The sequence below is a fragment of the Cnephaeus nilssonii genome (genome assembly GCF_951640355.1).
Source record: "Cnephaeus nilssonii genome assembly, chromosome: 2".
NCBI lineage: Eukaryota > Metazoa > Chordata > Mammalia > Chiroptera > Vespertilionidae > Cnephaeus > Cnephaeus nilssonii.
In genome coordinates this window covers 56,083,355-56,106,620 of record NC_137073.1, presented here as the reverse complement: position 1 = coordinate 56,106,620, position 23,266 = coordinate 56,083,355, and the positions used below count along the sequence as shown (strand labels likewise).

General features: G+C 42.5%; 2 protein-coding genes across 7 annotated transcripts in view; one reads left to right on the top strand and one right to left on the bottom strand.

Annotated features, from left to right (window-relative positions):
* LOC307114802 (uncharacterized protein) overlaps positions 1 to 23,266 on the bottom strand; it is a gene marked incomplete at its 5' end in the record, with an annotated part of 91,755 nt that overhangs the window by 18,265 nt on the left and 50,224 nt on the right. The window lies entirely within an intron of this gene.
* LOC307108733 (uncharacterized protein) overlaps positions 21,065 to 23,266 on the top strand; it is an 823,426-nt gene continuing 821,224 nt past the window's right edge. For all 6 annotated transcript variants that reach the window (XM_079786886.1, XM_079786881.1, XM_079786883.1 and 3 more), the window contains exon 1: positions 21,065 to 22,183. The gene's annotated coding sequence lies outside the window, so the exon portion shown is untranslated. The remainder of the gene's footprint in view (positions 22,184 to 23,266) is intronic.

Below are 23,266 nucleotides of genomic sequence, written 5' to 3'. Positions count from 1 at the left end.
GTGCATGACTTATACAGCTAGAGTGCTATATTTAAAGCTGGCAGGTTGAAGCAAAATTGAAGAATGAGTGTCTCGTGGAGCCTTATTAATGATGCTGGGGCCCTTTATCGCTAGGCAGCAGTTTGGAAGCACCTTCCCCACTGGTGATGGACAGCCACCACTCCTTGATAGCGATGAGAGGATGGCCTCTGTCCATGTCTTGGCTGAATGGATCAGGAGAGCAGCAAAGCCTGCAAAGGCAAGAAGGAGGGAAAGATACAAGATTGCTTTTTCCCTGTAGTGACTCTGCTACCTTCGTCCTGTCATTAAATAGAAGTCTTGACTCTGGGCACTGTGAGCCCCTCACTACATCACTCATGATTATTACATGCATCTATGGAGGCATGTGTTTGTTTATATTGGTCCAGAAGCCTGATGCACAAAATTCGTGCAAGGGGCTCGGCCCTCGCAGTGGCTTGCCTCGGCCCTCGCAGCCCTGGCTTCGTCCAGAAGGTCGTTTGGCTGTTCAGTCTAATTAGCATATTATGCTTTTATTATAGATGCTTTCTTTTCTTCCCTCCAGGTAGGCAAGAAAGGATGGATGAAGAATAGAGAAAAGAAAGTAAAGTGAGCATGCAAGTCAGATGCATGTTTGTACGAGGCAGATGTTCACCACCAGAGCTTCGTGGATTTCATCATGAAATTGAGACGATGGCAATTTCATTACCGCCCAATCGCAGCACCTCTCCAGTGTGAATGCACTACTGCTCTTTCCCTGCGTTACTAACGCTGCCTGGCTACGTGGCATCAGCAGAGGTAACGGCTGCAAACTCAGATGTGGTGCTTTTCTTTTCCGTTTGCCTGGAGTGGTGGACCAGTTTTGAGGAGTGATAAATGCGTGCTGGCAGCACCGCATTGTCTCCTGGCTCCGGGGAGACTGGGCTCCAGGAAGCACAGGCAGCCCTGAGGCTGAAGGAGCTTGTGGGCCTAGACAGGCTTCCTGCTGGAGGGGCAGCCCAGTAGAGGGTTGCTAAGGATGCAGGTCGGGGCTGCCCAGGCGCTGCAGCTTTGAAGAGACACTTCCTTCTCAATCACATGTCTCATTTGTCACCATTTTCCTTGGCTCCTAAACTATCCCTTAGAGTACAACAACTACTACCCAATACTCTCATCACAACAGAAGGACTGTGAAGTAGTAAGTCTGAGTCATACTCATGAACTAGTTCCAAGTTGTAAAAAAGTTACCAGGTGAACTATAACATCAAGACATTCTACATCTTAAGCCCTGCCATTGAATGTTTGTCCTACAAGGTTTCCCTCTGCACTCACTGTGTTGTTGGTTTGTGGATGAATTCTACACCCAGATGAGCTGGGTTGGAATCCTCACGCACAGCTTATTCGGTCACTTATGTGACCTTGGGTAAGTTACTTAACCTCTCTGTGCCTCACTTTCCTTTACCTGTAGAATAATATATACTAATAAAAGCCTAGGTGGTTCCCACGCGACGCCCCCATGTCATCACAAGATGGCCACCACAAGATGGCCACCCTCACATCATCACAAGATGGCCGTCACAAGATGGCCATTGCAAGATGACCGCCACAAGCTGGCTGGTAGGGGAGAGCAGTTGTAGGTGATCAGGCCGGCAGGGGAGTGCAGTTGGGGGTGACTAGGCCTGCAGGGGAGGGCAGTTGGGGGCGATCAGGCTGGCAGGGGAGGGCAGTTGGGGGCGATCGGGCTGGCAGGGGAGCAGTTAGGCATCAATCAGGCTGGCAGGGGAGCGGTTAGGGGGCGATCAGGCTCACAGGCAGAAGCGGTTAGGGGCAATCAGGCAGGCAGGCAGGCAGTCCTGGATTGTGAGAGGGATATCCGACTGCCGGTTTAGGCCCGATCCCTGGGGATCGGGCCTAAACCGGCAGTTGGACATCCCCCAAGGGGTCCCAGATTGGAAAGGGTGCAGGCCAGGCTGAGGGACACCCCCCTCCTATGCACGAATTTTGTGCACTGGGCCTCTAGTATATATAATATATATTATTCAGAACACTGCCTTGCCCTTCATAAGTGATATATATATATATATATATATATATATATATATATATATGTTAGCTTTCATTATTATGTACAAATTTGGTGAAAGTGAAGAGTAAGAACCCAGAAAATTAGTTTACCAAGAAGCTTTAATATGGGTGACAGTATGACTCTATTTAAACTAAATTTCTTTATCTATCTTTTCTTGTTGTTGTTTGTTTGCTCCAAAAACAATAGGTTGTAGGAACAAGGGGAAGGATTTAATCTCTTGAAATCTGTGTCATCATTTGTAAAATGGGGGTAACAGCACCTTCCTTTGAGGACGAGATGAGTTCATCTATGCAATGTGTTTGACACATAGCTGCTCAATGGAGGTTCTTCCCTATGTCTGGGGTCCACTTTCAGTTTAAGTGCAAATGAAGCATCGCTACATTGTCTTTAGGACTCAGGGCAGCTGTGAGAGAAGCTCCTGCCCTAGGCCACCCCGGCCCTCCTCCCAGTACTACCCTGCCTGGACTGAGGGAGCAGCCAGAGGGGAGGGAGGCTGGGTGACTCCACTGTCACATCCTGGAAGTGAGTTGTGATGATCTGAGTGGTTGGCTCTCTTGCCTGGATTCTTGTCATTCAGGTGACAGCTCACTGAAGGCTCTCTGCCCCTTCCTCAGAGATCCAGGACCCGCCTCTGGCTACACTTGGATGCAGAGTCTCCCACAGTCCACAGGTAGAGGCTGCCCTGCTGTTGAGAGCCAGGCTCTGACTACTGTCTATGCCTCCTCTGTGCTCTCATCCTATAAGGGTGCCTTTCAGACCTTTGCCAAGCCCCGCCCCTCCTGGATTAACATTCTAAATTTTAAAGATTTCTCTCCTCTTGCCACCCTCCCACCCTCCTTCCTCCCACCAGTGCTTACTGAGTGTCTGTGCCTCCTGCCAGAGTGCTGCACCCTAAGGCCCTACACAGCATTTGTCTTAGACTGACTTCCTGGTCTCAGTCCTGACAATTCCTCAGCCCCTTTTCTGGACATGTTCTTCGACCATGGGAACTCGCCAAACCCAACGTGCCCATTCTTACTCATGGTCCTTTGACTGGCTTGTCTGACCCGTTCTCTTGAGGGCAGTGTTTTGCTCTCAGTGGATTCAGAGGTTTATCTGTACACATGACGGCATACCTGGCACTGCCAAGAAGAGGAAAAGTGGCTGTCTCTAAGCTCTTTGCAGATGCCTCACTTTTCTACTTTTAAAAATTTGGGATGTGTTATAGACTAAAATTTTTGCCCCCCCCCCCCCCCCAGTGATATATTGAAATCCTAACCCTCACTGTGATGGTGTTGGAAGGCAGGGCCATTGAGAGGTTATTAGCTCCTGAGGGTCGAACCCTCATGAATGGGTTTAGTGCCCCTTCTCCCATGGGAAGACCCATCGAAAAGACAGCTGTCTGTGACTCAGACACCAAACCTGCCAGAGCCTTGATGTTGGACTTCCCAGTCTCCAGAACTGTGAGAAATAAATATCACCATGTCTATGATATTTTTGTTAAGCAACCTGAATGGACTGTGACAGGGTGATTAACCTGAGAAGAATTTTGTTTTTCCTTTGAAATATCTCACTCCACCTTCTAGTTCATTCCCCCTGACATCACTTTGCTCTGAGGCCTTGGCATCTCGTGCCTTTATCGCTCCAGCAGCCTCCTGGCTGAGCTTCTCCAGACCAGTAAAGTCTTGACAACATAATCGGAACCATCCGATACCACCCACACAGGGCTGCTCCCACTGCACTGCCCGCGGTGCCACTGCCAACAGGTTGCCTCTCTGCCCCTAATTTATACTTCGTTGTCTGATTTGTGAGAAGAGAACTGGGACTTCTAAATGTTTCCCCTTTGCCAGCACAGAACACTGGACAGACACGGCAGGAGGGCTGTTCTTCCTGGTTCCTGTGATTCGTGTGGGTTTTTTTCCCTAATATTTATTGAGATCGAGTTCTTATGCACACCGAACTGTGGTGTGCACTTTTAATCATCTCCTGTGGGAGATGCTCCCTCAAATACTCTATTTAGGGGCCTAGGTGCTCCCCCAAGGGTCACCATGTAACAAAAAAATCTCTTATTTTTCTTTGGAACCAAAAGAGATCAGCAAAGTGGGACTATAGTCTCTTGTTCTTAAGTAAGACATTATGAGGTCAGGGCACACCCTTTTTAGAAGTTAAATGACAGGTACAAATGAGGGAGAGGACATATGTGTCATGTTCCTGTGAGAAATCTCTCTGCGCATCTGAAAAGCATAGCTGCCCGCTGGTTTAGTCTTTCTAGTAAATGATAAAGAGAAGCCTTTCTTCTGAACCTGCCTCCAGTGAGATAACCCATCCTGTGATCCACAGTGAAACCCCAGGGAGGTGATAGAAAGGGTCAGAAAACCTAACCCTCTTTTAGTAGTTGCTGTGTCATGTCCACAGAGTTTCATGGAAGTTTCTAGCAAACCCTCTTCTGGCTAACCTCAAGAAAACTGAATGACTCAGACCTTTGAAAAAAGGAAAAGAAATTCCATCAGCATACAGCTAAAGATAGTGTAGGTGATTTCTGAATGCCTTTAGCCTTCGTCTTGAGTGAAGATTAAAACGGCAGCAGGTTCGTCCTGATTCTACATGTCCAGAAAGATGTCTTAATACTCCTTGTTGATTTGGGCAGGCTTATAAAATGATCTCACCATGAGGGTTACATTATCTCCATTCTACAAACAAGAAAGTGGTGGTGTTTGGGGGGGTGGGGGGGTGGGGGGGAGGGCAGCACATGAGGTTAAGTAATTTGACCAAGGAAATGCAGCTAACAGGTGGTAAAGCCAGGATGTGAACCAAGGTTTACCTAACCACAACACGAGACTGTCTCTAGGAAATCAGATTTATTTCATAAAGGCAAATCATGTTTGCCCTCACCTTGGGAGGTCAGGGCTGTTATTATCCCCATCCTATAGATTTCTAAGGCTTAGAAAACTCCATTGAATTGCCCAGGTCCATCCAGGTTGCAAGTTCGCAGGGTTGAAGCCTGGGTCCCAGTCTATGAGATCCAGAAAAGGTGCTCTCAGTCTATTGTTAGATGGACTGTTTTGTGTAGGTATGATGGACCAGGGTTCAGACAAGCTCCATCTGAGCAGACATTGCGTTTTTCCCAGATAGTAGCTAAGACAGTGCTGGATCCAGAGGAAGTACTCAGGTAGGTGGACAACTGTTAAGGAGCCCAGAGTCCCGGAATCCAGCACCAGTTCAGGAATATGTTTCTACTGTTTTGCTGTATTTCTTCACAGCAATGACATGACCTCTCCAGAGATAAGTCTCCCTAGTTGTATTCATAAAAATTTCCCTGTCCCTGGGATTGTGTGAAGGCTACTTGTCTGGAGACTTTGGGCCTCTTTTGATCTTCAAGGTCTCACCAAGATAAAAGACTGGCTCCGGAGGACATGCTACGCGGGACAGATGACAATGGCCAGAGCCAAAGGGAAGCCTGCCATTGGATTGCATAAGGATGGTGCTGGGTGCCCTGAACGCTGGTGCCCTGGCCCTGCTCTGCTGCTCAGGGGGTACCTCAGTCACTAGCTGTTCAGAGAATGACCTTGCAGAATGCCTCTACCACTGTTTGCCTTTAATTCAGAGGCCTCATTGATCTCTGAATCCTTCCCCCATGGTGAGGACAAAGAAAAATAACATCATGGAAGATGTATCCTAATCACTGATTAGATGAAAGCTTTGGGATGATGTGTAGGTTTGATGTGTTACTCTGTTCCTCATTTGCACAGAAGCAAAAGAATTAACTAGGTATTAATTTTCCCTTCAGTGGAAAAACATTTAGAACCTCAATGCTAAACGGTATTTTCCTATAAAATGTTTTAACTCTATGTGCTCTACTTTTATTCTACTCATACTGATAAAAAAAAAAGTTCCAACTTTATAGCCTAGAGATACTATTCTTCGGGATTGGAGACTGTGATTTATTGGAAATATTATTGAATATAACAATAATAAGAATGACTACCTTTAATTTTCTGCCTGTTTGTTTCCAAGGTTGCGTTAGATGCTTTATATATGTTAGCTTAATTCCAACAATATGCCTTTAGGAACTGTGTAGTTCCTTTTATGACAATTTGAATTATGCAAATTTGCAATCGCATTATGCAAACATTAGGCACAAAATTAGATATACTCCCAAATTAAATAAAAAAATGAACAAGAATTTCAAAACATATGGGCCGAAAGAATTCTTTTTACTCTATTGCCACAAGGCAGTACTTCTTTACCTGGTAACTAGAAGTACCTGCCATTCTGTCAATATTCTTCTTGGATTCCATCAGTTCTGGAGAAAACATTCTTTGCATAAAATGCAATTGTCTCATATTGTAATCCCAAAGGGCACAGGGCAGTGTGGTGCATTCCTCACACATAGTGAGCAATCAGTGAACGACATTTGATGGATTTGAACAGGCTGAAAGGGGAGTGTGGTCAGAAACAAGCTGGTTGGACCTTCACCTTTGGAAATGTGAGCCTGACCACTGTCCTTTTATCCCTTCCCAGCTCAAGGACAGGTCTGCCTTTCCAGCTAAGGTTGCAAGATAACTACTGATGTCCGGCTGAGTACCACTAAGTGGCTTTAATTTCATTCTCTCAATCTTGCTCTTTGATTTCTTCCTTCGTTTTATCCCTCTTTCTCTCCTTATTGCCTTCAGCAGAATAGCGCATGGGTGAGGGCTTTGCTTTATTTTCAAATAATTGTAGATTCATAGGGAGTTGAAAAAAACAATACAGAAAGGTCCTATGTACCCTTCACTCAATTCTCCCAGTGGCAACATCTTGCAGAACGAGGGAAGCATGTTTGTTTTTGAGTTTAAATTCTAGGGGCAAAAAAAATCCATGGTGAGATGCAGTCACCTTCTCATCAGGCCTCAAACCAGGGCGGGCTGCACGTGCGCCAAAGCCCCATAAGCAGGATGCAATCTGCATTGTGAAATTCTTAATGATTGTACCTCCGAGTTGTGTGTTGTATGTGAAATAGGAGAACAATGGAGCATGCGCCGGGAAGGGGGAGTCTTGGATCCTGTGTGGTTCCTCTTCTGCGTCTGTTCTGTGGTCAGGGTGTGGGCGTCCCACTCAGTGACACTGTTTCCTTCCCCTGCTGCCGGGCGCTGGGTGTGGGTTCCAGAGGGTGCAGGGGAGGGGGGTCGGGCTGGGGGTGAGGGTGGGGCGTTGGGTGCCTGTGACCAGCTGCATTTGCCCCCATGAACATCCTGAGGGAGTTATTGTGTATTAAGTAACAGACACAAAACACCACGACAAGCCATGACAGAGATGGCCGGAGAAAGGAGAAAGCTTTTAAACTGCATTTTGAACAAAGGGCCGGCATTTTCATTTTGCGCTGGGCCCCGCAAATTATATTGCCAGCGCACTTAAAACTATTTTATAGCCCAGCCTCTTACAAGAAACCTGGGCATGAAGATGAATATTTATCAGGAAATAGGAAGCTTCCACAGAAGCACAGAGGGCTATTTGTTTGTCAAAGGCAAAGCTAGTTCCCACTAGGGCCAGAGAAATCTTCCTAAAGCACATTCTTATCCAGCCAGAGACTGCGTGCGCTCCTGCTCACAAACACAGCGTGGCCCTGGGGGCTCCGTAAATAGTCCGGCCGCACCCTGCCTTCAGGCTTCACCATGCCGCGATTCAAATCCATGCTTGCTGCCAACTGACTGCAGTTCACGCTTTCCCAGCTCTGTGTCTTTGCTGATGCCATTGTGTTTGTCAAACGCCAAGTTAACTTCTCTCCTGAAGCCCCCCGCCATGCCCACCTCCTGGCCTTGGCACCTGTTTCCTCCACCGACACCGTTCTTTCCTAGGCCTTGTACAGGGAACCGGCTCGTCTTTCAGGAAGAAGCTCACCTTCCAGGTAGGTATACCCGAATACCTGCTCTAAGCTGACCTCCATCCCACCCTATCCCATTTCTCTTCTAGGAATTGTATTGTTCACTTTTTAAATTAACTTTGTATATTTAATTTTTCGTATTGGTTTAATGACCATCTCTCCCCATGAAGGGAAAGGCCTCTTTTGCCTTCTTCACTTCCGTATCCTCCTGCCTTAACCCGTGCTCAGCATTTGTCTGTTGAATAAAGGAAGGGCCCCTTCCCTCCCTCAAACACTGGAGTGTATTGTATGTCATATACTGGTTGCACGTTTTCTCTCTTCTATGCTACTCGCTCCTTGAAGGTGGGGAATGACTCATTCTTATCCTTCACAATGCCGGAGAGAGACCTCGGCTTCAGTACGTCTTCACTGAATGCAGATATAAAAATAAATGGTGCAGAGGCAGAGAGCATTTCTTTTCTCTTTCAGAACAACTGGACACAGCATTAAGCCTGAGAGAGATCAAAACTAATTGCCGGAACGAGAATCACAGGCATTCACCGCGTCTGCACCAAGGACGGACTTGGAAAAGAGTGTAATCAACTAGCAGCACCGTATCCAGTGTGACCTCTGTGTTCTTCACAGCGCCGTTCTCTTCGGGGAACGGGCTGCCTTTGTGGCCTGTGGGATGAAAAGCTTCCCAAAATAGAGACCAGGAATGAGGTTTGGCTCTGATGGGAGGGACCAGAGCTGGAGGGCACCTTCCTATGAGCACCGGGCATCTGTGTTATTCTTTTAGCAAAGCACTTGGATTTTCCTTATCAATAAAAATGGAGATGCCCATAAATCATTTTGGGAATCTAGGGGATGTGAAAAGGTAAAGTGAGGTATTAATCCAGAGAGTGAGAGGTTTGGGGCAGAAACGGGACCATTAAGTCAAAATGGTGTGCATTAAAAAATGGTAGAGTGATCTGTTCTGGTTGTCCTGAGTAAGAACACTAGGCCTTTGATGAGCTCAGCTGGGTTGAGATGAGGCTGCATAAGCTCTAGGATAAGAGACTGGAGCTGTATTCCATTGTGTAGATGTACCACAGTTTTCTAATCCACTCACCTGCTGATGGGCACTTAGGCTGTTTCCAAATCTTAGCTATTGTAAATTGTGCTGCTATGAACATAGGGGTGCATATATCCTTTCTGATTGGTGTTTCTGGTTTCTTGGGATATAGTCCTAGAAGTGGGATCACTGGGTCAAATGGAAGTTCCATTTTTAGTTTTTTGAGAAAACTCCATACTGTTCTCCACAGTGGCTGCACCAGTCTGCATTCCCACCAGCAGTGCACGAGGGTTCCTTTTTCTCCGCATCCTTGCCAGCACTTGTCATTTGTTGATGATAGCCATTCTGACAGGTGTGATATGGTACCTCATTGTCGTTTTGATTTGCATCTCTCGAACGATTAGTGACTTTGAGCATGTTTTCATATGTCTCTTGGCCTTCCTTATGTCCTCTTTCGAAAAGTATCTATTTAGGTCCGTTGCCCATTTTTTGATTGGGTTGTTTATCTTTCTTTTGTTAAGTTGTATGAGTTCTCCGTAAATGCTAGAGATTAAACCCTTATCGGAGATACATCTACACAATAGAATACTACGCTGCTGTAAAAAGGAAGGAACCATTTGCAACAGCACAGATGGAACTGGAGAGCGTTATGTGCTAAGCGAAATAAGTCAGTCAGAGAAAGATAAATATCACATGATCTCACTCATTTGTGGATTATAATCAACAACATAAACTGATGAACAAAAACAGATCCAGAGACAGAGAAACATTGATTAGACTGTCAAACCTCAGAGGGAAGGTAGGGGAGGGTGGGGGTAAGTGGGGAGAGATCAACCAAAGGACTTGTATACATGCATATAAGCCTAATCAATGGACACAGACACCGGGGGGGTGAGGGCATAAAGTGGGTGTGGGAGGGTAATGGGGGGATAAGGACACATTTGTAATACCTTAATCAATAAAACAAACAAACAAACAAACAAAAAAGAGACTGAAGCTGCAAATGATCTCTAAACGCTGGAGGACAGGACAATTATGCACGAGGCTGGGGGATTTGGAGCCAGGCAGGGAGAGGGTGTGCAGCGTTCTGAACCTTGTTCGCAAAACTAACTCCCTCTTCCTTTATGGAGAAGAGCTCCTCACGGGAGACACTGAGCCTCAGGGATCAGCACTGGCAATCCCGCTACTAACGTGATAATGAGGATGCTCCTCCCTCCGCCCCCCTCCCCCCCCCCCCCCACTAACAGTGCAAAACCCTGGGGTGGGGCGCCTCTGTGTTGTGATGAAAGTGGTTTCATTTCTAGAGAGAGTTAGAAATCCAGAGAGAGTGTGTTGGAGGAAAGGGCAGTGCATGGCCCACACAGGACAACACACAACGATGCAGGCTGTGGGGTAAGCGAGAGTCATGCTGTAGCCCTGAGACCTGTCTGCTGGCTCAGCTGCGTCCTCGGGAAGCTGAGATGAACTGGGTACTGATAGGAAAAGGTGTGATGATGTGGGATGGTGGGGCTGGTGTGGGGAGTGATTTTAGGGAAATCCTGCAGGCAAGGTCCTGGTGGCTTGGTGGAGTGAGAGCTTCTGTTAGTCTTCTCCCTGAGATGACCATCTATTGTGTACAGGGCAGCATTGCTGGTCTCCTGCGGGATGTCCCCCTTCCCTGGGCCTTCAGTGCTCAAGCTACCATTTTAGACAGCCCTGGGCTGCAGCGAGAGGACTGTGGGCAGAGGCCACAGCTTGGAATCTTGCCTCTAGGAATGTCTCAATCAGCCAGGTGGGGTCCTGGCCCTCAGGAGGCATGGACTGGAGGTCTGACAAATAGCACTGGGGTGAAAAGGCTATTACTTTCCTTCTCTTCCATGGTGGAGAAAAGAATTGTTCTTACTTCTTGTAAAGAGGAAATTCTGCAGAGCCTGGGATTAGACCACGGCACAGTTTCCCCTTGAAGGCATCCACTTTCATGCCTGCTGCTATCTCTGACCTTGCTTTTCCATTCCTTATGACAGTACAGAACCCAAGAGTTTGCCTTGAAACTTGTTTAGCCCAGGCTGTGAGCTGTTTTTTTTTTTTTTTCCCCCCATTGGCTGGATGTTTCCGGTGGTGAGTAAATTATTTATTTGTCAAATCAGTCACCTAGTAAAGCAGCACTTACTTTCTAAGACTGATGACTCTAGCGTGCCAAATAGTACCCAGGGGTTCCAGCTTCTGCCAAAACAAAGAATGGTTTAGAAAGTATGGGAATTTGGCCAGTCCTGTCAGCCTTACCTCCAAAATATAGCCCCAGTTGGTCTCCTTGTCTCAGGTCTATGCAGCCACCATTCTGCTTGGACAGACCTAAGTATTCCTACTTTGTCTGGATTGTTGTAATAGTATCTCAGCTGGCCTCCCAGTTCCATCTTTGATTCCCCTCCAAGCCATTCTCCACTCAGAAGCCATGGCATTGTATTAGTTTCCCATTGCTGCTGCAGTAAGATACCACAAACTTAGTGGCTTAACGTAACATAAATTTATTCTCCTATAGTTCTGGAAGCCCCAAGTCAGAAATCATGTTTACTGGGCTAAAATTGGGGTGTTGGCAGGGATGCCTTCCTTTTAGAGGTTGTAGGGGAGAATGGTTTCTCACCTTCCCCAGCTTTAGAGGCTGCTTGTATTCCTAGCCTGGTGGCCCCTCACTATTTTGACCTCTGCTTCCTTTGTCACATCTGCATTACTGAGTCTGACTCTCCTGCCTCCCTCTAATAGGAATCCTTGTGATGACATTGGACCCTCTTACATAATCCAGAATCATCTCCCCACTTCATGGAGAAGGTGCTATTAGTCACTCTTCATTCTCAAACTGCGAGTTAACTGCTAGGAAGTAGGCACATTTATGTTCCCAAGAGCATAATAAATGAAATTTATCCCTGCTTCCCTTACAGATCAGAAGGGAGTTCTTGATGTGGTCTAGATCTCACTAGCCCAAGATTTGGATTGACGAAAATCTATGGGTAGTACAGGCAGTAAGGAAGATGTAGAGAATGCTAACAAAAACAAAGAGCTATATTAAAGTGTTGATTTATTGATTGATTACCAAATACCCAGAGCTAGTCTGTCCCCATGTAAAGTTCAATTATTTCCCAACAAGAGTTAGCAATGATATCTCAGCTGTCCTTTGTAAAAGATGTCCTAACAGATATGCCTATGTTGTAGATATTCATGGCGCTTTCATTTCAGTTTGACTAACATATGTTAGGCACCTATGATGTGCAGTCACTTTCTTAAAGACAAGGACATACAGGAGCTATGAAGGTGGAATAAACTAATTGAGACCCGGAGACACTGAGGTTGTATAGCGGGGACCATATTTTTACATCTAGAGGTGTTGGGAGGTAAGAGAGTCAAGTAGAAGGAATGATTGGAGGGAAAAGGTGTTTGAAGTGGCATCAAATTAAATGGGTTGGATGGAGCAGAGTAAGCATTGAGGAATGCTATGGAGGAAGTCGGACTCATGTTGTGGACTCTAAATGCCAGGCTGAGGAGTTTTACTTTGTTCTGTGTATAGTAAAAAATAACTGAAACTTGTTAAACAAAATGACACCATTCACTATTATTTATAACAAAATATAAAGAAGAGTTAGCAGTATTTTTAAGGTGCGACAAATATTACCATCTGTGTTCCTGAAAGAACACATTTCCACCTTTCCAGGAAAGTACTGTAAGATTGTGTACAAAAGAGTGTATTCCTGAACAAATACGAGAAAAACAGGATTGTGTTATCTGAAAGGTTACATTTGGCTCTTTTACGTTCCTCAGAGTTTACAAGAATGTCAACAGAATGACTGTGCATGGTTAAGATGAATGATTTAGATAGAATGTTTACAAGAACATGAACAAAGGAAAAACTTTAAAAAATGCAACTACATTCTAGCTAAAAAATGGCATTATGGTAAGTTTATTAACTGATTTCAAAATGAGAACCTAGAATTAAATTTAGGAAAGCCATATTTCATAGAGTTGTAGGAGCACTCTGACCTTTGAGCTTACATTGAGTTCTAGCTTAGCCAAGTAATAGCTGGGTGAGCTTGGGGAATATGCTTTTATTTCTTTATTTTTATTTTTTTAATGTATGTATATATGTATGTATTTACATATATATATATATATATATATATATATATATATATATATTTTTTTTTTTTTTTTTTTTTTTAGAGAGAGAGGAAGGGAGAGGGAGACAAGAAAGAGAGAAACATCGACATGAAAGAGAAACATCAATAGTCTGCCTCCTGCACACTTTTTATTGGGGATAGAGCCTGCAACCCAGGCATGTGCCCTGATGGGGAATCGAACTGGTGACCTTTTGCTACATGGGATGATGCTCACCCAACTGAGCCACACTGGTCAGGGCTGCTTTCATTTCTAAGCCTCAGTTTCCTCATCTGTAAATGGGCATAATAGTGTTAACCACTTTAGTGGATTGTTGTAGACTTGAAAAAGAATAATCTTTCATATTTTGCTTCCCTATTCCATTAACTTAGTATTATAAGTTTTATAAGGAACAGAGGTCCTCATTATTCATGGATTCTGTATGTGTGAATTCACCTGCTTGCTAAAATTTATTTATTTTTAAAATTAAAAAAATTTTTTTTAGATGTTTTATTGATTTTTTACAGAGAGGAAGAGAAAGGGATAGAGAGTTAGAAACATCGATGAGAGAGAAACATCGATCAGCTGCCTCCTGTACACCTCCTATTGGGGATGTGCCCGCAACCAAGGTACATGCCCTTGACTAGAATTGAACCTTGGGCCTTTCAGTCCGCAGGCCGACGCTCTATCCACTGAGCCAAATCAGGGCCTAAAATTTATTTGTAACCCACAGATCAATACATGTAGCACTTTCATGGTCATTCATGGACACGTGTAAAGTTTCAAAAAAATCGAGTTGTCTAATACCCATGTTCTCAGCTGAGGCCAAACAAAGCAATGCTCTGTCTTCTCATTTCAGTTCTTATTTTGTAAACAAATGCCCTTCTCCTGGTCTATTTAGTGCCATGTTCTTTGTGTTTTTATGTTCTTTTGGGTTGGCAATTTCACTTTTTAAAATGGTCTCCAAAGATAATGTTGAATTGCTGGCTAGTGTTCCTAAGTGCAAGAAGACTGATATGCCTCATGGAGAAAATATCTGCATGTAAATAAGCTTCATTCAAGCATGAGTTATAATGCTATAGCTGTGAGTCCAATCTCAGTGAATCAAAAATATATTAAAGTATATTTAAAAAGAAACACATATAAAACAAGATGATGTATTGATTAGCTGATGAAAATGCTGTGATCAGAGGCCTGTAGGAACCTAACCTTGTGTTTCTCCTAGGAGCAGTGGTTCAGTATTCATGAATTCAGCATTTGCAGTTACTTTATAGAAATATAATACTGAGAATAATGAGAATTGAATGTACTTTTGAAATTTGTCTTTGTAACAATGAATATAATAGGTGGTGTGTTAGCTATTTAATCAATAGACACCATAAGAATATATACCTTTGCAAATATCAAAGTATTGTTTAATATTTCTGGAAACTTGTTATTTATTGGTAAACTTACTAGTATATGGCCCAGTGATACTAATTTCATTTGATTATCCTTTTATAGTGTTTTGTTGTAATCTGCTAATTTTATACTATCAATTTAGTGAAAAATTAATTAAAACAAAATGTCAAAGGCTAATGTTTTCATTATTTTATTCCTTGGATATTTGTCTCAGGCTATTTATAATTTTTAGTAATCCTCAATTAAATTTCTGTTTGTGTTTAAGTTCCATTGGTTGATCTCTTTGAGTAATAATCACAAGATCCTGATAAAGGTGGTATTAATAGAAATCAAATGCATCTTTTAATTGAAGGGAGAATGCAATTGTTAGGGAACCAGGAAAGGCTCTGCCTAGGTTCTTATTGTGAAAACTCAGACACAGAAGCTGTGTGTTCATAGATTAGCAGGAAAGTCTGGCTCCAACATATGCTATACAGATTTCCTTTTATCTCAGGCAGTTTAATATTTTAGAAAAGATGTGGAGAGAAAGATTTTTTTTTTTAGAATTTGTTTTAATACTGTTCATTAAAAAGGAATTATTTATTTTAATTTATTCAGAGTTATTTTTCTAGGGTTCATGTCCTTACACTTTTAACTTGTTCTTGGAAAACTTAAAGAATTCGTGGATACCACAGTTTATATAATATACCACTATATTCATAAAGGCAACTGAAAATGTGAATTAATAATCTTTGCCGTTAAAATTACTGATCTTTGACAGTCAATTCAAAAAATAAAAAAAGCACAATTTCCAAATCAACTAAGGCCTTGGTAGTCATTGTATGGACACCTCAGAGACCGAGATGCAAGAAGAAAATAATAGAACTTCTATTCTTAGACTTTTATCTACAAGCATGATAATAAAGTAAGCTTCATAAACATTTGCCGTATCTCCCGGCATCATCATGTAGCCTGCATTTCCAGCAGTTTCAGTTAGGAACCTGGACCCAAGACGCCACCTCTCAAGGGCAGAGCGGGAGTTCCACACCTGGAAGTGTTGACTGCTCAACCATGCTATGTGTTCAGCAGAGTGCAATGTGAAATCAATATATGGGTAAGAGGGATACAAATATATTACCTTATATTTAAAAATATCTTTAGAATGCTTTCTAAGGATATGAGGCAATGGCCATGAAATCTTTTCCACAACACAGAGGTTTGCTGGTTATGTTTATAAACAAAATCAAACAAAACAAAGCCCTCATGAGCGAGGTTTGCTGACCTTTTTGGCGATGACAAGTAGCTATCTGTACTGTGTTACCTAGCAGATATATAAAATAATAAGCAGACTTGATTTGTCTCTTCAAGGCAAAGGTCACATTTTAATAATGGATGAGAAAGGAACTGCTTTTGAAAGAAACTCATGAAAAAAGCATTTGGGGAATGCTGTTCTTAGTAATGATTTACTTGCCACAAACAGTGGGTTTCTCCTATAAAACTCATATCTCCACATTTAAGGCACTTGGAATTTTAAAAATGTTCAAATAAGATGTTCTGAATCCATTTGTTAAAAATAGCAGAATGCAACACTGCCCAGTTAGTTTGCATGGATGAATGACTGACATCAGGGCAGATGGAAATTTACTAGCCAGATTTAAAGGAAAAGCTTTTGCATAATTGGTGGATGGAACTGAAAAATGAGTATCATAATTCAGGAAGTACAGCCAGTAAGGCACTTTTCCGTTCGGATCTCTGCTGTCTTTGTAAAGTGTGCAGTTAAGTTATGGCACCACTAAAACTCCGTGGAAAAATAAACTGAATTTCTGTCTCACAAAGTGTTATACTAAGATTTTTAAAAAATAAGATGTATCAAATAAGGGCATCGCAACAATATTTTTAAGATGAGAGAGGACATAAAGTGTCTTTTGAATCTTTAATAAATAAAATAAGTTTTAATGTTTATTTTTATTTCATCCTTTTAAATTTATATTTTTGTGTAAGTTTAATAATATCAATATATATTATAGAGTAGCATATGAATGTACTTTATAAAGTCCCATATGCTAGGGATGTGTGCTAAAATTTTTTTGAAAGATATATGTAATAAATAGGTTCAGGGATCACTGTTCTGAACTATCCATTCTAAAAGTAGAAAATTAACATAAGTTGGGAAGATTGGATATACTTTTTAATTCTTAAAAAAATATTTTTTGTTTAAGAAAAGACTGCCATCTATTACTTGTATTTTAAAATAAAAAGACAGTTTAACATCAGAAAATTAAGAAGAATGTGATTGCAGAAGAAAGGATAAACCACTAAAATGAAAATAATTTAGTTATGAACAGTTTATACATTGTTCTCTAATTTTTTTTCTTTTTTTCTATGGACTCTTTGAATACCACCATGGAACACCATTGGTCTGTTCACCCTAATTCTCATAATCTTATTTTTTCCCCAAATGTAATATGTCATATCCCTTGTACTTTTTTAATAATTTGTGTTTAAATACGATATGAATTTTTACCTTTTCTGTGACAGTTACCCTCCTTCATGTCTTTCTGGGCACAGGGCTCAGGTAAAGCACCCTCGTGCTATCCTTATTGAAACAACGACTTCCCGGTGGCCAGACAGTGAGCATTTTTCACTTTCGTTTTGCTTTGCAGATGCTGTGGCTCACTCTCATCCCTTGACACTTTTGGTCTCTGAATGCTCAGTCTACCTTTTGTGATACTTCTCATCCTTGCATCTGCTGCTCCAATCTACTGACCAAACCTCATATTCCTGTGTTCTTGATTATTTATGAAACTGTCAAGTTACAGATGTTCAGATACAACCCCTGAAATCTTATTATTTACTTCCAATAATGGGAGAAACTATTAATGAAAATTCTGTGTACAATATTCTAGAAAACTATATTTGTTATTTTATATATAAGCTAAAAGAGGAGAAAACCTAACAACAACAACAAAACCCCCACACATGGAACCCTCCACAAAGTTCTACAGTATACATAGTATTTTTTCTCTATCACCAGTGCCATCTCTTAGTCATAGGAAATGAGGTAAATTGGAAGGAACTTTCACAAAAACAAAATCTGTTAAAATTATTCTAGTTTCATCACAATGTCAGCAAAGAAAATATTTACTGTGCTTTCATTTTCAGTGTGTGGCCTAAGCCTATGCCCTTTGAGAAGTTATGTAACAGAGGTTATCAATTTATGCACATGCGCCAAGATTCTTAACATACAAGATCACTCAGTGGGAGCAGTCAGAGTCATTTCTAGAGGAAACTCATGTTTGGTGCACTCTTTGTAACCGAGAATACCCTCTTGTCTATATTCTAGTCAACAATTTCCTTCCTGCCCTCTCTCTCCACATCATTGGATGGTCAATAGGTTTGTCCACGTGCTTCATGCAGCATTAATTTCCCAGAAGGAAATTCCTCTCTCATCTCCTGCTACCACTTGAAAGGAAGTGAATCAGTGGAGACTTGGCATTCACCTTGAAAAGTTGCTGGCTTCTGGTATGCAGCAACAACAAACTAACTAGATCCAGGAAGAGTACAGCATTTTATTTAACATAGAAATAATTCTTTAAGAAACAAACAAACAAAAGGACAAATGGAGATTGAGCTTATGCTTGGTTACAGAAGAATTGGCATTTAGACGATGTATCAAGGAAGGCTCATAAAATAGAAAAAGCTTCCTATATCTTTCAGTTATGCTTCTGGGGTTCAAAACCATTCAGTGGTTCTTCATTGTCTCCCAAATAGAGTATAACTTTTTATTCTGAATTTAAGGTTAATTAGCATTTGGCTTTGTTCTATCTTTATAATCAAAGTCTCCATTGGTCTTCTCCATCTACCCCGTGATGCAGTCAAATTGGTCCACTTGGGGTTCCATGGTTGGGTCCCAACACATTCTAGTCCAGACTTTCCTCAGGCTGTTGCTTCCATCTGGAATTTTCTTTCCCACATTATATGTGCAGAAATTCTATCCAAGCTAAAAATAGGAACTTCGTCTTATTCAACTTAGTTTCTAAACTAATGATTAGCTGTGTCCTTTGCACACAAAAGATGATCAATATAGCATTTTAAGTGAATGAACAAGAAGACTAAACATGTATTTTTGAAGGAGTTCCCTGATTATACATTTTTTAATTTCAGGTGGGATTCAAGGTAGTTAGATTCAGCAGCAGGTCTAAAAGAGTGAGAGAAAGAAGTTTAATATTTGAGTAGAAGAAATAGGGAGTTTATCAGTAATGGATTGGAGGTTTTCCTTACCCCATCAAATGAAAAGGAGGAGAGGGTGGTGATATTAAGAGAGGGGTCCTTGTATATTGACTGGGAACTGCAGTGGAATGAGTATCTGCATCAGGCAGGGAGGACTAGAGAACATCCTTTAGATGGAAGCAATTTTCTGTTAAGATTCCTTCTTACATCATTTTGACCAAGTCTTTGCATTCCTTAAATGTTGCTTGCCTTTAACCAGTATGAGATTCTGGATAGAAAGTCTCATGTTAACCAACTCCAGCTCTCCAGTTCCCATAGCACCCATTACAGAACAAGGTAATCTCATGGCTACAGATGTTATCAGATCTGATGAATTCTCTGTTCCCATAAATTATTCAAAAGCAATTTCAATTTACCAGAAATGAATTTCCATTGCTATGAAAAAGGCAGGTTTTTGGTCATTTTTACCTCAAAATAACCTGTGATACTTAAGACTAAATAGATGGGTACAAAATATTTCTCAACAAATTCATCCTTTGAAGGCTAAACTGACCTAAATTCATATCTCTTTACCGGTTCAAATGCAACTTGATATCTGTTAGATGAAAGAGCTGGGGGAGAATTAATATTAAACTGACCTTGCGTTCTCTCAAATTCTGATGAAAAGTTTCAAGTTGCAAATGTTCCTTCGGTGCTTTCAGAACACATTTTTCATAGCTAGAACAGGCACTTCATTTGCAAGCATTTTATTTTAAAATTTCTTGGGTAGAATTTTATGCAACTCATCCAGTATTAGAATTCTCTGCAATATGATAAACACATCTGACCACCACACAAAATGGCAGTGAGTGCAAAGAGGTTTAGGGACCATAGCCTAGTTTGCCTTGTCATCATGCTTGGCCCCAGGAAACAGGAGATGGCAGTCCTTGCCACTCTGCAATATTTAGGACAAGGATGACTCAGTTTAAATAGAAACAGTATCTCCCATTCTGAGGTAAAAGGGCAGATCTGCAAGCAAATACTCTCCCTGTAAGTGATGATAACAAATGTATCCCGAAGGGAAAAATGCAAATGGCACTTCACTTCATGAATAATTGGCCTTAATTGTCCATTCTTGGACTTGTACCTAGAAAATTGCTTGTGAAGAACAAATATACAAACTTTAATTGACTGATTCTCCTTTTGCTGATATTTAGCAGATATTTTATAGAAATAAGGAGATAAGGCTACTGCAGAGGAAAATAATGTCTTATGGAGTCATAAAATAATTTCCACCTGGATGCAGCCTCTGACATTTCAGTTAAAGCATTTGAAGAGTGTGACTAGTGATTGAATAGTCTTTAAGCAAAGGCTGTTAGGTTTCCGAAAAAAGAAACATCTTTCCAAAGGCCCTGCGGCTGTACTAGTGACTGCAGTTGCTGTTGCTACTATGAGGCGTTGTGGCCTACTAGAAAAATATGTGGAAGAAAGAAGGCGTGGGCTTTCTCTTCAGGTTTTAGATGATAAAACTATGAAAAAAATCAAGCATTAAATGCATCAGGCTGTATCAGGTAACCAAATAACGCTGCTCTTTTCGTTTGTTTACTGGAGTGAGGTCAATGGAAGGGTTAGTTAAAAACTCACACCTCAATACCTAATTACCGATGGGAGGTGGGTAAGTAAGAAGTCCAGATTATTCTTGCCTTTTGGCCATGGTTTTCTAAATTGAATACAAAGATACCAGCAGACTTGAGGAATGGATAGCAAGTTCCATTCCAAATGCACTTGCTGTGTTCTCATGGCGGTCTGGGCAGGAGTTGAAATCGCCTCCTCCCAACCCACAGTCTCACAAATGGAACTTCCTGCCCATCGTGTCCCCAGAAGAGGATGAGCTGAGAGCTCAATGTGCTTGAGATTAAGGGAGAGTACATTCCTGCCCACCACATTACACCTTCCAGAGAATAACACTGTACCTTTGAAGAAAGCCTAATGAACTAATGTCACACAGCTGGACTCAGCTGCCTACCACCTCCCAGCTGGGAAAAGGAGACACACCTGCTGTGTACTAGGATCATCCCTTTCCCTTCCCTCATTTAAACTTTAGTTCCTTCAGTATTTTCCTTATGCCAGGTAGCAAGTAGCACTTGGGAAGCACCCTTGTGGGTGGGAAGAACTCAACCAATGAACTTGTATGCATATATGCATAACCCATGGACACAGACACTAGGGTGGTGAAGGCCTGGGGTGGGGACCCGGGGAGAGTTGCGAGAGGTCCATGGGGGGAAAAGGGGACATATGTAATACTTTCAACAATAAAGATTAAAAAAGTAAAATAAAAGGTGCCTCACAGCAACTGGTAACCATTTGATCAGATTAAAAAATATTTTACTAACCAAAAACACCCCCCCCCAAAAAAAACACACCCTGATTGGCTGATTTCCTGTGGGAGTCAGGTTTGGGTCCAGCAAGCCCTAGTAGCCCCCAGGGTTTAAAAAAACCACCGGCCAAGAAGACCTTTCAGCAAAACAAAAGCTGAGTCTAAAGGAGGCTTTCAGAAAACCTGGGCAAACGAGCTATTCAAGCAGGAAGATGCCTGCCCCAGAGTGACTCCTCCCCACTTTCAAAGAGCCCAGGCCGCCCTGAGCCCACAGCTGATCTTTTTCAAGGAAATCATCTTGGAATATTTAGGAAGTCAGTGTCCCTCGCCAAAGCTATTTCAGTGCCCGGGCTACAACCTCTAGCCAGTCGTCCTCAAACTACGGCCCGCGGGCCACATGCGGGTGTTTTTGCCGTTTTGTTTTTTTACTTCAAAATAAGATAAGTGCAGTGTGCATAGGAATTTGTTCATAGTTTTTTTTTAAACTATAGTCCGGCCCTCCAACGGTCTGAGGGACAGTGAACTGGCCCCCTGTTTAAAAAGTTTGAGGACCCCTGCTAGGCTCTGCAAGAGATGGTTAGGATGGAATCGAGGAGAAATTTGACCACTTTCATCAGAAAAACCGCCTCAGCGGATGAAGGCGCCCTTTTGTCCTGGAGCATCTCCAGATGACGCAAGCGTGGAAGTTCGGAATGAAAAAGACGACTTCTCAGGAAAATTAAATCCGGACTCTGGCTTCCAGGGTGCCCAGAGGTGTCCTCGTCACCGCAGCGGAGCGCCAGAAGTCCAATGGGCTCGGCCACCGGGAGGCCCATCCAGCGCCTCGGTGCCCAGGTGCGTCCCCAGCCCCGCGTGAGAAGACGCGGGCTAGCGGACCCGCAGGTGCAGGCGCGTGGAAGGAGGCCGTTCCCAGCATCCTCCCGGGCGCTGGGCAAAGCCACCCCAGGCCGGGGGAGGAGGGCGGCTGCTGGTAGCCGGGCTGGAGAAGGAAGCCCGCCGTCTCGGCCTGCGCCCAGGTTGTGCCCGCCTGGACCTGCCGCGCTCATCACCAGCGCCGTCCCTGGGGCTTGAAGTGCCAGTGCTTTGTGACCAGGGCTCTGTCCTGCCAGCGCCAGGGCCACCCGTGCAGAGGAGAGGCGAGCACGTCTCTCAGGATAGAAGGTAAGTGCTTTTGTGTTTAAAAAACGTGAGGCTAAAAATCTATAGACCAACTATTTTAGGGTGTTGGCCCTCTCCCACCTTACTCTGTGTGTGCGCGTGCATTTCTAATTCTCGAGAATATGCTAGAACTCGCTGCAGCGATCTGCCTGCCCTTCAGAGCACAGTTCAGTGACATTTGTGTCATCGAGATGACTGACAGGTGTTTGGTCTAGAAATTAGTGGGATGAAGTTGCTCAGTTAAAATTATCGTTATCCTTTATCGGGCTTTTTTTTTTTTTTTTTTTGCTATGTTTCCTTTGCTAAATTTAGATATTCCAGCAGAATTCTCTCTTATGTTTCCCCTTTCCTTAGAGAAATTGTTGGCTTTGAAACCTAAATGTAAACCCCGGATACCATGGTCCCTGAAGGAAAAATAAAGCTGCTCAGTCTTTTAAATTCAGACCCATGGGACTTGGTACCTTCCACATCTGGAGGTAGCAAATTGAAACATAACTCATCCATAAAAAGTAATTTTCTATGTTTGTTAGAGGAAAGCATGCTGTATTTAAACATTCCTGTGATGGTCCCCAAGCACTCTGGGGACGTCTCATGACTAGTATTGGAGCTGTTTATAATAGAATATCTTTCTTAATAAAATATTTCAAATATTCAAACACAGTGACCAAACCCATCCCACGTTGAGTATAACTATTACATTACCATGTGTTATGAATTTTTAAAGTAAAAGATTATAGAGTAAAAAAAAAAAAAAAAAAGGCAACCTGATGAACTAATTGAAAACAGCTTAACACTCCCTGTTCAGGTCTTTGTATTAGCCATTTCCTCTGCAAAAATCATTCTCCCAGATCTGTGTTTTAAATATTATCTTCTCAGACAAGCTTCCTCGACCAGTCCTTGAAAAGAATCTCTCAACCCCACCTCTCCCTCAGGCATTCGAAATTCTAAATACTTATCAGTATCAGAAATTATCTTGTTTCTTCCCTGTTTCTTCCCACAGTAAAGTGTAATTCCAGGAGAGCTGTTGGCTTTGTCTACTCTTTTTACAGCTCTATTCCTGGCATATAGAAAGTTTTTAATAAGTGT